This window comes from Ochlerotatus camptorhynchus, unplaced genomic scaffold (genome assembly GCF_037179485.1).
Source record: "Ochlerotatus camptorhynchus isolate MF236.1 unplaced genomic scaffold, CSIRO-AGI_Acam_v1.1 ptg000370l, whole genome shotgun sequence".
NCBI lineage: Eukaryota > Metazoa > Arthropoda > Insecta > Diptera > Culicidae > Ochlerotatus > Ochlerotatus camptorhynchus.
In genome coordinates this window covers 6143489-6160065 of record NW_027040858.1, presented here as the reverse complement: position 1 = coordinate 6160065, position 16577 = coordinate 6143489, and the positions used below count along the sequence as shown (strand labels likewise).

The window sequence follows — 16577 nt, the reverse complement described above, 5'->3', positions numbered from 1 at the left end:
TGTGCTGTTTGATCATTTAATTGCTGAGATAGTTCGATGTATTTAGGCAATTTCGGCAATTATGGCCATTTTAGCGCTTTCAGAGCAATTGTTGTATATTTGGCGTTTTTAATGTAATTTTGGCATTTCTAGTTCATTTTGTTGTTTACGGGCTATTTTGGCATTGTAGTGTTTTCAAGATAATTTTGAGGCTTTTCTAACCGTTAATTTAGTTAATTTTGGGTGTTTTTCAAACTATTCTGGATAGTCATGAAAAGTATAGCGTATAGCGAGCTATTTTGAACATGTCATGGCTATTTGGCGTCTTAAAGGTCAGTGACTCAAGGATTTCAGTTATTTTTGCTTTGGGGTAATTTTAAGGCATTTTTGGGGCTTTTATGTTATTTTGCCGTTCCATGTGGTCCTTCACGTTTTAGCGCAATTTTGTCAGCCCTCCTTTTTTCCAATTAGTTTATTTGTTAGACTCAATTGGGTTCTTTAATTTTGAAAAATGTTTCGTTTTTTATACATCATCTGAAAGAGCTTCGTTTTCTGAGCACAGCGATATTTTTTTCGAACCCACAGACTTTCATCTCGATTTTTTAATTAAGATTTAAAGCAAAATAACAACTTCGCTGTTTGACACTAAACCCTACAAACTGACAGCTCAATCCCATACAAAGTGTTACCAACAATCAATACGAAACTAACGATTTTAAATTGGCTCACTACTTGACTAGCCTATTGGTTCCAAGCATATCGATTAACGTACCCTATTCTAGTCAAAATTTCTAGTACTACACAATGTTTGTTTTGATTCACTATGAAAGTTTGACAGATAAAATGAGGGGTTATTGGATTTTACTATGTTTCGAGGGGTGAATCGATTAGTTTGGGACCGAAGATAGTACCAGAGCTGAGCCAAAAAGTTGAGCTCGTTTCTTCGGGACCTTCTGGTCTTAGAGTTACCTCTATGGTGTTACCGAGGGGCGCTAATAAGGTGATTGATGAAATTTTGGGTTTGGGTTCCATTTTTAATGGAGATTACGAATATTTACCTCAATACCCTTAAAGAACCCAATTCAATAATTTAATAATTACAATAAAGTATTAATGAGGGACTTTGTTAATGAGTTCTTCTTACTCTTCCGTGGAGGCGACTCAAGTTTAACTTTCCGCTTCCATCGATGCCCTCAACTCCCTTGCTTCTTCCAATTGTTGTTCCTTCAGCAGCGCCCGCGCTAGTTGGCCTCCTCTTCGTCCTTTATCCGCTCCTTCTTGGAATAGTCCACTATCCCGACTTTGTAGTAGTAATACCATAGAGGTAACTCTAAGACCAGAATGTCCCGAAATAACGTGCTCAACTTTTTGGCTCAGCTCTGGTACTCTCTTCGGTCCCAAGCTAATCGATGCACCCCTCGAAACATAAGAAAATCCACGAACCCCTCATTTTATCTGTCAAACTTGCATAGCGAATCAAAACAAACATAGTGTAGTACTAGAATTTCGACTAGAATGGGGTACATTAATCGATTTGCTTGGGACCAATTGGCTAGTCAAGTAGTGAGCCAATTAAAAATCATTAGTTTCCACCGGTTGGTAATAAGCATAATTTTTGCACTTGAAAACAGGCGGCTGCTGTTTCTCAGCAGCGCTTGTTTCCTCTCCACTGTTCTTCTCGGTGTCCGGGGACGTCACTTCCATCACCACCACCTCTTCTTCCAAGACCTCAACTGCTTCCTCGTTTAGCGATGCGCCTCCAGCGTACGTTGTTCGTTTTCTTCTTCCGTCCGTTGTTGTACTGGTTATTTCGGATTCTTCCGTTAGGGGCATGAATTCATCCGATGCCCCTTCCTGTTACAAAGGAAGACACTAATTTTTTTCCCTTGATAGAATATATTCCCCTTTCGATTGAGGAAATGCAGCGAGTTGGGAATCTCCTTTTTAACAGTCATAAATAAACACCGCACACCTGTAAGCATATCGAAGGACAAGGCGGCAGAAAATTTCTACCGAACTACGCGCTTCAGAACTGTTCACGGTTGTGTAACAAACAATAAAGCATGAACTTGATGAACATATATGTTTCCTCCGCTATGCGATATGTAGCGATCATCTAAGTGGGATCCGCGTCCAGCGATTTCACAAAATTCGCAAATTATTCCATTGATGGATTTAACGTCAGTTTTATTTATATTACACATCTCCACTAGTTGTTTACTTTCAACAACGGGCAAAGCGGCAAAAGCGAACGAACTTCAAACAAAGAGCAAGCACCGCAACAATGTGTTGCTATCGAAAAACAGACTATCGCGTGATTCGCACCGAAAAAACCCCACAGCTACTTGTGTCGGCAGCTACGAGCGGCTTTGACCCTTCTCTTTGCAATGTTTTGCTATTTTGGGGAATATTTTGACGTATTAAGGCTATTCTTGCAGGTTTCAGGAAGTTATGTTGTTCGATGGTGTTTTTAACTAGATGTGTCTTCAATTTGAAGACGCTTTTTATTTTATTTTTGAAAACTAAACAATACATATGTCCCCCCACCTTTTATACTTCAAACCTGGTTTGGAACATATTTTGGATCACCTGAATGTGCTGGTTAACGGGCATGGCGAAAATATGTTTTCTTTAGATAACGACGAACATATTTTCGCCATGCCTTAGATCACTATTTTAACACATTTTATCGCTTCTTCGAGCTAAGAACCGGTTTCAATCGGATTTATTTGACGCAATAACAAGGGGTAAGTTATTCAGCACATTGTGCCGAAATTAGATTCGGCACAGCTTGGGCACATCCATCAGCACATCTTCGGCACAATCTCTTAGGCATTGGATTGTTGTAATTAAAATGTGAGCACTGCTTGACAACTGTCATTGAAGTTTTTCACAACATAAAGTGCTGTTTGACAGACTGAGGAACTCAGACCAGCTGTTCACTTATAGATCTAAATACGAACCGTAGGTTCTAGAGTAGGCTCAAGAGAAAGAGGCAGTTAATTAGACTCATTAGTACCCTTAATTAAAATAATGCTGCAACTCACACAAAACAAATTACAGAAGTCTATTTATCATCCTCTATAGTCGGTCTCCAACAATGTTCCCCACCGGTTCCAACTCTTTCCGGCCCCTGATAGACCGTTGCTTTTCAAAGCACGAAAAGCTAGGTTTCTGGTCTGCCTTTGAGGGCATTATAAAACACCCTACAACACAGGACTTTTATTATTCTATGAACACGAAACACCCAAATTTCGCACGCCCGCCACTTCGCGCGTCATCCTCAATCCGATTTATCCTTGCGATTTCAAACCAAAACATGCAAGGTGTCAGAAATACCAGGTTGCCGCGGGATGTATATTTCTCAAACAATCGCAGCTTGCTCTGTGACCAGCACAATCGGCACACTGACAAAAAAGATGACCCAAGACTGGTGTGTGGAGTGACCTATCCCTTGCGCAATAACCACATTCGCCTGTTCAAAAAGCATACATTTAAAAAATAATAACTCTTGAAAGTTGGATTCAATTATGCCACCTCCTGTAGACCGATTCAGCACTAGTATGAAAATGCGTGGGTATATTTTCAGTTTGCTACCACTGAATGAAACATTTTACAGAAAATAAGAATGGAAGGCGCTAAGTAGTGAAATAATGTTCTTGTAGCTTTCACAATATTCTAAAATTTTGCTAATTGTATGTGATAAAATGTGCAAAATATAGTCAGGTGGGCCAAATTATATTCATTACCCTAGTTGCAAAATGACGGGAAAAGTTTCCTCTTTTGAATGGTGAAGGTTTCGGGAATGACGATTTTTTTGTTTGTTTTAATATTTTTCTAAGTTAGACACCGTGAACTTATAGTCACTATATTCATAGTCTGACGGATAGAATCTCGGGAACCAATTGAGCTGTCAAATAGCGGAACCAATCGAGCAAATCACGACCAACAACAGAAAACAAACATCAGCTATTGCGAACAAAATTTCGAAAACCGTTTTCTCGTGATTCAAGCCTTGCCTATACAAACTAACACAATATTTAGGTTGCGGAAAGTTTCCCCTATCCGATGATGCTGGTAATTTACCTTCGATTGGCGAGGAAAGAATAATCAACGTTTTGTTTATAAAAGTTAATAGTACCACCAACAGTTGAGGTCTACAATATATTGAATAGGTTCCACTTTTTGATAGATCGAAATTCTATCCGCCAGACTATGAATATAGCGACTATACGTGAACTGTGGTTGTTACCAGGGATGGATCGCTCTTTTGAGACTTTTTTTATTAATTTCAATATAGAATGCTTACGATAAATCAAATTGTATTTTCAATTAACCCATCTTAAAATAGATAGTTAAGTGCTATTAAATTCCCTATCAAAATGCAAAATTTCCGCACTCGCACTGCAGTGCCGGAAATTGGTGCGGAAATTTTACGATGGGTTAACTGACAATTCAACTGGATCTTACGTCAGAATTCTATAATAAATAGTAAGAGCGATACATCACTGGTTGTTACCATAACGTAACAATTGTTCGAATACACCCCAAACAGATAACGGCGCCGGTGGTGTAGTGGTAAGCGTGATTACCTCTCACCCCAGCAGGCCTGGGTTCAATCCCAGTCGGCGCCGCCGGGATGTTCTGAGGCATAACATCTCTGATCACGCCTTCCTTCGGATGGGAAGTAAAGCCGTTGGTCCCCGGTTCATGAGTTGATGGGTCGATAGGTAGGGTCCAGGTGTGGGAGCTGCCTTCCTGGCACGTCGGTAGCATTGGTGCTCAGCACGGAAAACAAGATCGACGGAAAAAACAAACCAAAGGAAAAAAAAAAAAAAATACACCCCAAACAGGGGGGAAACAAAAGTGAATCATTGTCTGCATCGCTGCTGACATCAACCGCTTTCTCATTATTCCAACTGGTTTGTTTGTATGCAATCGAAAATGTGTTATTATGAAGAGAATATAATTGCTTCTTTTCGTTTTGCAGTCAAAGACATTTGGATTGACCTTTTGTTTGACCGCGTCCGATAACAACATGTTAGTTAAGATATATCGATTTAGGATATTACATAAACCTCGGTTTGTTGCTAGGACATTCCATACCAACAATAATCAATACCATCTAAAGGAAGCGGACGAAGCTGTATAATGTTGTCATTACACATGTGCACGTAGTAGCCCGATGTGTTTTTGTTGCCATGTCAATTATGTTGGTCACTATACAATCGATCCCCGTACGGTAGTTGATGCACTTCTCTTCAATTGAGGAACTTCGGAAATTGCTTCACCTATCCGAACGAATCTACCTTTTTTCAATTTTCCATTTTAGTATAATAATCCCACCCCCCGAGCATCTAGACAGAAAACCTTAGTTTCACGTACCCACTTGCAAATTGTAGATGTCTCCACCGTACGTAAACAATGGGGTCAGCCATCGTTGGTGGCACAACTTTTTTCACATCAGAAAACATGTTTTTGTTTCACTTCATGTGGACGTCGAAAGCAAACCAAGAATAAATTTTGAGTGAGACGTATTACTGGTGTTGTATTGTATCTTGGAATTCAATCGATTTAATTATATCAAAATTCATCATCATCGCTTGCACTTTTTATGGTTATTTCCTATGTGGGCACTGGGCAGTAACCCGATTAAAGGGTTTCGTTTATTTCGGTTATGTGGTTGCTGACAAACATCACTTAGTTCCCGGATTTTAGGGTCTTGTTCCGTCCATATATCCGGAACCAGTTAATCGATTGAAAGTCTATTAAACGCTGTACAGACTGGAAAGTTATAACATGTTATAACGGTTGTCAAATAATTGCAACACAGAAATCACCATCAAGATAGCGCTATAACATGTTATAACTCTATAGTCTGAACGTACTATTAATTAACATTCTATAGAATCATGGTAGCTTTCATTTGGTTGTTGTTGCGTTCAATTCGGTAGAGTGGTTGCCGAGAAATACATATAAGAAAATTGTCTTACGCGCTCTCTCACACACATAAATAGATAGACATTTTCCGATCCCGTCATGCTGAGTCGATTGGAAGACTATTAGAAAAAAATATCATTGTTTTTATAAAAAGTTAAAAAAAAAACAAAAAACTTAAAAACGGGGAAAAAAAGTTGATAAAAAAAAAGACCAATTGTAAATTTACTCCACCATTATTCGATTTGACAGAACCAGAGTACCAGAATTTTCGGGGTACATTAGCATTACACTGGAGCTGTTTAGTTGCTCCCGGGGTGAATAATCCTCATCCTCTTTATCCGACCATGATATGCAGAGAAGAAGCTTCGTCAACAGAGAAAGAGACGCACATCTGGGTTGAGAAAAATCGATGAAAATTTTGCTTACTGCCAAACACACCTTCTTTTAATTGCAATTTTTCAGTTTTGTATATTCTGAGCGCGGTTTTACGATTTTCCACAAGACCGTCAATTCATCCCACTCCTCAATTTCAACTTTGACTAATTCAATCATTAAAAGTTAAAGCACATTTTATTTTTTCCACTAACCAATTTGCACTTGTCCTCTTTTCACTGAACCATTCCCTTTCAGTTTCACGCGCTGTCAGTAATATCAATGGAACCGACAAAAGAGATTCGCGAATCGGCACATCCTAACCGAACTGGATGTACTCGCCAACTAACGGTTAGCGCTCGTCTCGTCGCTGGTTGCACAGAGTAGATACAGATGGAGTAGTAGTATTGCGCCTCGGCGGCATGTGGATGCCTACAGCTGTGTATGGCAGTAAAACCGCTATCGCTCTCACGAGAAACTCAAACCCGAATCTCTCCGAGTATACATTAACATTCTCTCTCATTTTGCTTTACAATATTCTCTCACTACATAGTACAGTACCTCGTGATATCTTATTCTTTATTGCTTCCCGTAACTATTTACGTTTTACCGGCACCGGCTTTTCTGGTTCTGCTATACGTAACCTAACTTAACACGTAAGCATACATATGCTTCTTGAATCAATACGTAATGATTGCATTTTTGGGTGTTTAGGTGAACAAATCATGTTTGGAGTAAACAATCGATCAAATATTTTCGTTTCCATAACACGAATAATGGTAGGACAATGTATCGCATTGATTGATCTATCAATAGGTGATGGAAATGAGAGAAAGAAAATGCTGTTACTGTAACGGAGTGTGGTTGATTTGATGGTAAATCATATCTCCAGTTAACATTTATGATTTGTTTGCTTTTCTGATGTATAAAAATAAAATTTGGAAAATCAATTTTCACCGATTACACTGTGCTACAAATCTGAACTTTTTTTTCTAGGACTGAGAAAGTTGGCCATATTTGACTTTCTTGTGTACCCCTGAGTAAAAGTCGTGAACAAACCTATTCCCTAACACATCCTAATTTTTTGGTACCGCCCTCTTTATGAATTTTGGTATGTTGTCCCAACATGCCTAACTAAAGCATGTTACGACATTGCCGTCCAAAAATGTTTTGTAGAAAATGACTTGAGAAACATTTTTTTAGAACATTTGAAAACAATATCTCGTTGTCTTACCCCTCGTCTGGGTTATTTTTTTAATTAAGTACCTCCCTAAAAATCTAGAATTCATGTAAATTCATTGTAAAAACCATAGATGTGCTGGTATGTTGAGATTTCCATAAAGTAATTATTTTAACAACCCAAAAGAATGAAAACACTCTCAATTCGGTGATTTTAATCATACTTTATTGTTATTTTATTCAATTTAAAAATATTATTGGTCTTGGTATTGTGAATTTATATGGATTTTAGATTTTTGAGAGGGGGGGGGGGGGGTGTCCAATTTGAAAAATCACCCAAACGAGGGGTAAGACGAGGAGATATCGTTTTTAAATGTTCTAGAAAAATGTTCCTCTAATCGTTTCCTACAAAAAACTCTTCGACAGCAATATCGTAATATGTTTTAGTTTAGGCAGCACACGACCGTCATCGGGACAACATACCAAAATTCATAAAGAGGGTGGTACCAAAAAATTAGGACGTGTTAGGATATAAGTATGTCGCAGACTTTTACTCAGGGGACAACAGGAAAGTCAAATATGATTAATTTTCTCAGTCCTAGAAAGTTGTGTTATTCTTATAATCAGGAAAGACTAATAATATTGGGCCTGTCTGGCCACATTCTTCGCTCCATCCGACACTTTCTAATCAATAGAACCTTCCAGGTGACTATAGGAAACACGAAAAGTAAAAATATATATCAATAAGAGTGCAATAACTCACCTCTGCATGAGTAACCACCATCCCTGGAAGTGGCCCATTTCGATTGACGATACCCGATAAAAAGTAATGTCGAGTCCTCGGTGTTCTCCTCGATCGCCGGCTCAGTTTTAAGCCACATTTCACAGCAGTTAGAGAGAACTGCCAGTCCCGGATTCGGCTCCTGCGGGTTATCACCAGTCGCCATCAATGTAATAACCGAGACATTGCACTTCGAATCTCCAACGCCGTAGTAACAAGCAGGCTTCTCAATGGGATCGAAATCATATACCGTGCGGCCGACTTGATGGTCGCAATGCTGGGACCGATCTACAACCGGTGTATCAGGACCGTATCAGGGCTACTCTCATCCACTCCAGAAAGAGCTGCTTGCATCGAGACCGGTGTACTTCCCTTTAGGCATCTGATGACCATCGCTACCTGTTCCAAAGCAGTTAGCTTCCTTGAACGCACCATCGGTGAGAATAAGGGAGTGTTCCTCCTCACGGAGGCGAACAAACTCCTTCAATATTTGACCAATCAAGAGCTCCCTCCAGTTTCTGAGGCTCACTGGGTAGGAGACAGAGATTGGAACTCTCCTCAATTGAATATCGACTGGACAATAAAAGGAACTTCAGAGCTGGAGAAAACTCTATTCATCTTCACAAAGCATACCTACAATTCATTTCTACCAAACTTGCCAATAACCAACTCATATTCACCGACGGCTCTAAAGCACTGGGTCACGTGGGAATTGGGGTAACCGGTCCCAATATAACCTACTTTCATCGCCTACCTGATACATGTTCCGTGTTCACAGCCGAAGCTGTCGCCATATATTTAGCTACCTCTGGAGCTTCATCGTGTCCTACGGCAACTCACTCACTCAGCAAGTGTACTTTCGGCGCTCGAGTCTTACAAGAATAGCCACCCGTGGATCCAAGCGATACACAATGCGGCTAATAGCAACCTTCGATTTGCCTGGATACCCGGACACGTCGAAATAGCTGGAAACGAAACCGCTGACCATCTGGCGTCTGTCGGTCGGGAATCAAATTTGTATACCAATGAAACGCCAGCTGACGACGTCAAAACATGGGTTAAAGCGATCATCCAAGATGCTTGGGCCCAAAGCTGGCAACAAAAAAGATGGCTATTTTTGCGAAAGGTGAAAGGTGACATCAAGAAATGGACTGATCAGCCCCGCTGGAAAGACCAACGAACCCTAAGAACGTATAAGAACGGGTCACACTCGAGTCACCCACGATTATTCCATAGTACCAGACAGGCACAAACGGTGCGATATATGCCAAACAGAACAATCAGTAGAACACATACTTGTGAATTGTCCCAAGTATGAGGATCATCGACGTCTGTATGGTATCCACGCTAGAGTGCGAGACGTTCTAAGTAACGATCCTTCATACGAATCTGCCTTGCTGTGCTTCCTGAAAGACACCGAACTATACACATAAATTTGAAAAGCTTATCTTCTGTCCACGCTATGAGATTTGCCATTTCACAACTGATCATCCTGCAAACACCTAACGGACTATTCTCCTAAAGGGTGTCCACGATGAAATTGCCACACTATGAAATTGCTCTAACTTTTTAACCGTTGGGTAGAATTTAATGAAAATTTGGGTGGATTTAGTTCATAGTGCATTATTTACATCCTGCAAAGAATTTAATGAAAATTTGGGTGGATTTAGTTCATAGTGCATTATTTACATCCTGCAAGTTTTAAAGTCCTGTGATCAAAACTCGCGGAAATGGAGTCGAAAGAACAGCTCGTGCGTGATAAAATCTTGCGCATTCATCACGAGAACAAGGATCTCTCGCATCGTTCCATCGCTAAAACGTTGGGAATCGCGAATTCCACGGTGTCGCGAGTAATTAAGCGGTTCGAGGAACGGTTGACCACCGATCGGAAGCCCAGAAGTGAAGGAAAAAGTATTCCGTACAACACCAAAAATCACAACCGCGTAGTTGGGGCCTTCAACCGAAATCCGAACGCCTCCGTTAGGGATGTGGCTAAGAAGCTGCACCTAAGCCGAAGTTTTGTCCAGAAGGCCAAAACTAAGGCTGGGCTTCGAACGTTCAAGGTACAAAAGGCCCCTAATCGCGACGAGAAGCAGAACAAGTCCGCCAAAACCCGTGCCAGGAAGTTGTACCTCAACATGCTGACGAAAGTTGAATGCTGCATCATGGACGACGAAACATATGTGAAGGCCGACTTCAAACAGATCCCCGGTAACCTGTTTTTCACGGCCAAGGATAAGTTCAGCGTTCCGGAGCATGTCCGCACTCAGAAGATGTCCAAATTTGCGAAGAAATTCCTGGTTTGGCAAGCCATCTGCACGTGCGGGAAGCGGAGTGCACCTTTCGTGACCCAGGACACGATGAACGGACAGGTGTACATAAAAGAGTGCCTCCAGAAGCGGCTGCTTCCTCTCCTGAAGGCCCACAACGTCCCAACAATCTTCTGGCCGGATTTGGCCTCATGCCACTACTCCAAGGACGTGCTGAAGTGGTATGCGGACAATAAGGTCAATTTCGTGCCGAAAATGTTCAACCCTCCCAACACTCCGAAGCTCCGCCCCATCGAGAAGTACTGGGCGATTATGAAGCCGCACCTTCTTAAACGACCTAAGGTAGTGAAGACAGTCGAGGAACTGAAGAAAGTATGGGTTTACATGCAAAAAACGGTTGATTCACAGGTTGTGCAGAATCTTATGGCCGGGGTTAAGGCCAAGGTGCGGGCATTTGCGTATGGACTGTAAATAAAATACGAGTAAAATGAAGTTTAATAGTTATTTCTCAATCCCTGAAAATTTGATGGCAATCGGATGAAAACTCGAATTTTGCGAATCAATTTTGTGTGTGGCAATTTCATCGTGGACACCCTTTAACATCAATATTGTTATCATCTCAGCAACCCACATTTGCCAACGTTTAACGGATTACGATTTTGTTTTACATCTTTATCGTATGTATAATATGGCATGAACCACTGTAACTATTTATTATTCGATTGTCAAGGGGGGCCTCACTGGATCTTTCAAACGCCCTCTCCATGTTACCATTAAACGGGAGATGAACCAGCCTGCGGCTAAAAATCTCAATAATAAAGAAAAAAAAAACCAATAATATTTTTAAATTGAATTAAAATTACAATAAAGTATGATTAAAATCATCGCATTTAGAGTGTTTTCATTCTTATAAGTTTAAATTATGAAAATTTCAACATACCAGCACATACCTACTATGGTTTTTTACAGTGAATTTACATGAATTCTAGATTTTAGGGGGGTACTCAGTTTGAAAAATCACCCAAACGAGGGGTAAGACAACGAGATATCGTTTTCAAATGTTCTAAAAAAATGTTTCTCAAGTCATTTCCTACAAAAAAAACTCTTGGACGGCAATGTCGTAACATGCTTTAGTTGGCAGTATACAACCGAAATCGGGACAACATACCAAAATTCATATAGAGGGCGGTACCAAAAAATTAGGACGTGTTAGGGTATAAGTTTGTTCGAGACTTTTACTCAGGGGTCCACGAGAAAGTCAAATAAAGTGAATTTTCTCAGTTCTAGAAAGTCTTGTTGCACAGTTTTATTGATTGATAAGTACATGGCAGAATGATAATCAAGAGCTGTTGCCTTAGAGGTGCATGTGAAGAAATTTTCAGTTTACGCAATACCACAGACTACGTTTTGAAAATATAATAAAAAAGATTCGAAGATGAGTAATTCTTACAGTGCAACATTCCACATAATACCACACCGATGTTGCTGGCTACTATTGATCAAACATTTAAGATTCATCGGTCTGAAGTATTAAAATAGGGTGTTAGCTGAATGCTTAAATAAATTATCCACTTAATTATTTTGGTATCCATGACAGATACGTATTTAGACTACAATGTGCAGTCTTCATGGCTACTCAAAAGTGAGTAGGCACACTTTTATTCACTTTTGAGTAAACGACGTTCTCGCGCAGAGTGAGTCAAAACCACTCTGTGATATTTTCAGCCGTGTAGTTTGTTTTTTTTAATTTGTCCAGATTCATTTAACTGGAGCTGAAGATGACTGTCAACCGTCTCCGCATGCAATTCTTAGAAACCCTCTTCGGTTACCAACGAGAAACCGAATAAATGGTTTAAAATCTTTTAAATTTGTCGAACCTCTTAACGGAATCCCTTTATGAAAAGCTTTAAAAAACCATTTTTCAGGTGTATTTATCGAATCAGACCTGAATTTCGATAAAATAGCATAAATTTTACCGATAGAAATAAAGGTTGAATCGAAAATACGGTAAAGTATCGACATTTATCGAAAATGGGAAAAGTTCAGAAGCAGCTGAATGCACCTTTTTGGATTGAAATCTTTTGTAAGTATTTGAAACTATAATGGCAGGAATCTTGTGCTATAGTTTTTTTTCTACTGCCGTGAAAATGTACAAGGTCTCTGGCTTGCAATGGCAATTTAAAATCATTTGAACAAAAATTACTTCAAAGTCAGATTGTAGTTGCTGGGCGAACACCTGGGTGTTACTAACTGCTTTATAAAGCAGTTCAATATATTACTGCTTTATAAAGCAGTTAGTAACACCCAGGAGTTCGCCCAGCAACTACAATCTTCAGGAGACATCAACGAGGACGAGATTATGGTATCTTTTGACGTCACAGCTCTTTTTTCCCAGCGTACCGGTCAAGGAGGACTGGCTATTAACACAACGAGATGATGCAGCATGGAGAAACAAAGTTCGGACGTACCTTAAGCTGATCCGCCTTTCTATGGAGGAGAACTACTGCTCTTTCCGAGGTAACTTCTAAAAGCAGACGAAAGGAGCCCTAATGGGAAACCCACTATCTCCCTTCCTTTTTATGGCCAACTTGGAGACAATCCTGAAGAAGAAAGGACTATTACCAAATCGTTGGTGGAGGTTTGTTGACGATATCTTCATCGAAGTTAAACGGGAAGCCCTTCCAAAAATTTTAGATGAGATCAACAGAATTCACAAGGATATCAAATTCACTCACGGGGTAGAAAAAGACGGGAAACTTGCATTCCTCGATCTTCTAGTCATCAGGGAATCGTCATCATCTTCTTCGCTTGAAAATGAAATTTACAGGACAAGCACCAAAAGATTTACCCCATTATATTTCCAACCATTCGTTCCAGCAGAAAATGCCCGCCTTCCACCACATGATTGATCGGATGCAGACTCTTGCACTTAGCGATACAGGAAAGGTTTACGAATTACAGTACATCTTAGAAACAGCGAGACTCAAAGGATACAAGGAGATCACAATCCAGGCAATCATCGATAAAAAAAAGCGAGAATTCTACAAAAGTGATTATTTACAACCCTCACCGCAGCAACTGTACCATAGAGGTAACTCTAAGACCAGAAGGTTCCGAAGAAACGTGCTCAACTTTTTGGCTCAGCTCTGGTACTATCTTCGGTCCCAAGCTAATCGATTCACCCCTTGAAACATAGGAAAATCCACGAATCCCTCATTTTGTCTGTCAAACTTTCATAGCGAATCAAAACAAACATAGTGTAGTACTAGAATTTCGACTAGAATGGGGTACGTTAATCGTTTGCTTGGGACCAATAGGCTAGTCAAGTAGTGAGCCAATTTAAAATCGTTAGTTTCGTATTGATTGTTGATTCAACTTTACTCAACAGGGATCAAGGAAATGGACACACATGGTTTTTCACGTTACTACCTAGGACACATAAACGAGTAATGTACAAGACACTGAAGAAGTCTGCACATTGTAGACGAAATACGCGTATCTGTCAAGGATAAGCAAATAAGGTAGTGGAATTAAATGGAAATTACTATTCCTTCGCTCTCTCTTTATACAGGTATTCCACTAAGCCCAAATTTATCAGGAGTAATTTCGTCGCTTCTTAGAGCGTTTGCTCCACAATGCACAGTGGGGCGATTCCTAACAAAACCCGGACAAAATTCTGAAAGGTCTTGTCAAAGGCCACCAAATGTTTCTTTCAAGCAGTTTCAAGGCTAACTAAACTGGCCAAATTAGGGAATGGTCCCTGAATGGGTACTACCAAGGAAGTAACCAAATGTGTTTTAACCTCAAATTCAGCAATGTCGCATGCGATAACTTAATTATCGATGGGAATAGCCTACTTTGATGCCACGCTTGTCATTGCATCGAACCGACTTGTGCAGTTTATCAGAATTTGATATCAAAAAACATATTTTCGTAAGTTTCCGAAACATAAGGATATGATTTTTGAAAAGCTGATAAAATTTCCTTTTAGACAGTGGTAGAGATTAAATTTGATGTGTTTTGTAACTCAATTGGCCATTGGTTTTTTTTAAATTCTTTATTAAGGAGATTTTTAATCTATGGCTACTGGCCATTGGTTAATAACGAGGCTAATGATTAATTTTTGGATATGATGTTATGGGTCAAGTTTGTATAGTGAATCACAACCCAATGTTATCCACTGCTCTTCCGATGTGTATTGAGGTCCCCAACAACGGTGTCAAATCTGAACGAATTTGGTTATGATCTGGATTTACGGGAGAATTTTAAATTTTGTTTGGGAAAATTCAATTGGCAATTGATTTTCTTGGTCCTATCAACAATCAATACGAAACTAACGATTTCAAATTGGCTCACTACTTGACTAGCCTATTGGTCCCAAGCAAATCGACTAACGTACCCCATTCTAGTATAAATTCTAGTACTACACTTTGTTTGTTTTGATTCGCTATGAAAGTTTGACAGATAAAATGAGGGGTTAGTGGATTTTCCTATGTTTCGAGGGGTGAATCGATTAGCTTGGGACCGAAGATAGTACCAGAGCTGAGCCAAAAAGTTGAGCTCGTTTCTTCGGGACCTTCTGGTCTTAGAGTTACCTCTATGGTCCTATGCCCAGTGGCGAATATATTCTTGTGGTCAACGACTATTACAGCCTATATATATATATAGAGCTCGAAATTATGACCAAGATAACTGCACAAGAAAAAAATGCACGTCTGAAGAAGATTTTTGGGCTTTTCCAAGAAAAATCATCCTGGATAATTCCAAGCAATTTGTTTCGAGAGAATTTGGTGTATTTTGTGATACGTTGGGGATTATTCAAAAACACAGTACCCCTTTACTGGCCGCAAGCCAATGGCGAGGTGGAGCGCCAAAACAGGTCATTGATGAAGCGCCTCAAGATCTCAAACGCTTTATATGGGCACTGGAAAGCGGAATTGAGCATTTACCTGATTTTATATAACAACATACCACATAGCGTGACGGGAAGAGCACCGAGTGAACTGTTGCAGAATAGGAAGCTAAGACACAAAATACCTCAAATTGATGACCTCTTCTCAATTCCTCCCACTTCTGCATTTCGTGATCGAGACGCCCAGAAAAAATAATCGAAGGAAAGGAGCAGGAGGACAACAAGCGCGGAGCAAGACCTGGTGGATTGGAGATTGGGAATTCTGATGAAGAACTTGCTGCCTCAGCTCTCCACCAATGTCCATAAAAAGAAATTCTTGGTGGTAGACCAAAAAGGTTAAAATATTACGGTGAAATCGAACACAAGTGTTATGAAAGAAAGACATCCCATCTGCGGAAAATCCATCGTTATCATATTAATATCTTCCTGTTTCATCTTCTATTTAATCTAGTTATCACATACTGAGACATGGGAAGCAGAACACTTTTCCTGATAAATTGATTCATCTGAGATGCTCCAAAACTTTATCCACAGTTAGAACATTCAATTCGGTATCGTTTTTGCAAGGATCCTGCTGGTATTCAAGAATATGTTTGTTGGCTAAAATGGAAAATCAGAATAGTGCCTTAGTGGTTATGATCTTCCGGATCAACCAAAATTTGCGTTCAGTTTACGCATAATCGCAAAATCTTCAGGAACTCAGCGATGAGTAAATTTGCCTCATGTTTTCCTGTGGAAAGCCTAAAACATCTGCCGGAACATGAAGAAAATTTCCAAATTTTTCCTCAGTCTAGGAGTAGTACCAATAGACTGAGAGAATCCTATCTTGGAACATTGGAAGAGGGTTCGATGTCCGGTCGAGGGAATCTTTCGGGTTGGAAAATTTCTCAACTTCCCTGGGCATAGAGTATGATTGTGCTTGCCACACAATATACAAATTCATGCATAGGTATTGGCATCGAAAGCTCTAGATTAATAACTGTGGAAGTGCATTTAGAACACTAAGTTGAGAGCACGCAATAAGCTAATATGCGATAAGCAACAAGCTTGAAATGCGAAGAAGAAAAATGAGAAGCTATCAGCTTTCGACAACAGCTAAGAACGATGCACTCGGGTTGTCTGCAAGCAACTCTTCATAAGCTAC

The 16577-nt window shown here is 39.9% G+C and overlaps 2 protein-coding genes across 4 annotated transcripts in view; one reads left to right on the top strand and one right to left on the bottom strand.

Annotated features, from left to right (window-relative positions):
• The window catches only part of LOC135710131 (uncharacterized), a 32408-nt gene extending 25761 nt beyond the window's left edge, over nt 1-6647 (bottom strand). The window contains exon 1 of one of the 3 annotated variants that reach the window (XM_065232625.1): nt 6346-6647. The gene's annotated coding sequence lies outside the window, so the exon portion shown is untranslated. The remainder of the gene's footprint in view (nt 1-6345) is intronic. The other 2 variants (XM_065232624.1, XM_065232626.1) reach the window with 2 other exon arrangements.
• Nucleotides 1-16577, top strand: part of ATPsynO (ATP synthase subunit O, mitochondrial) — a 172016-nt gene that overhangs the window by 52409 nt on the left and 103030 nt on the right. The window lies entirely within an intron of this gene.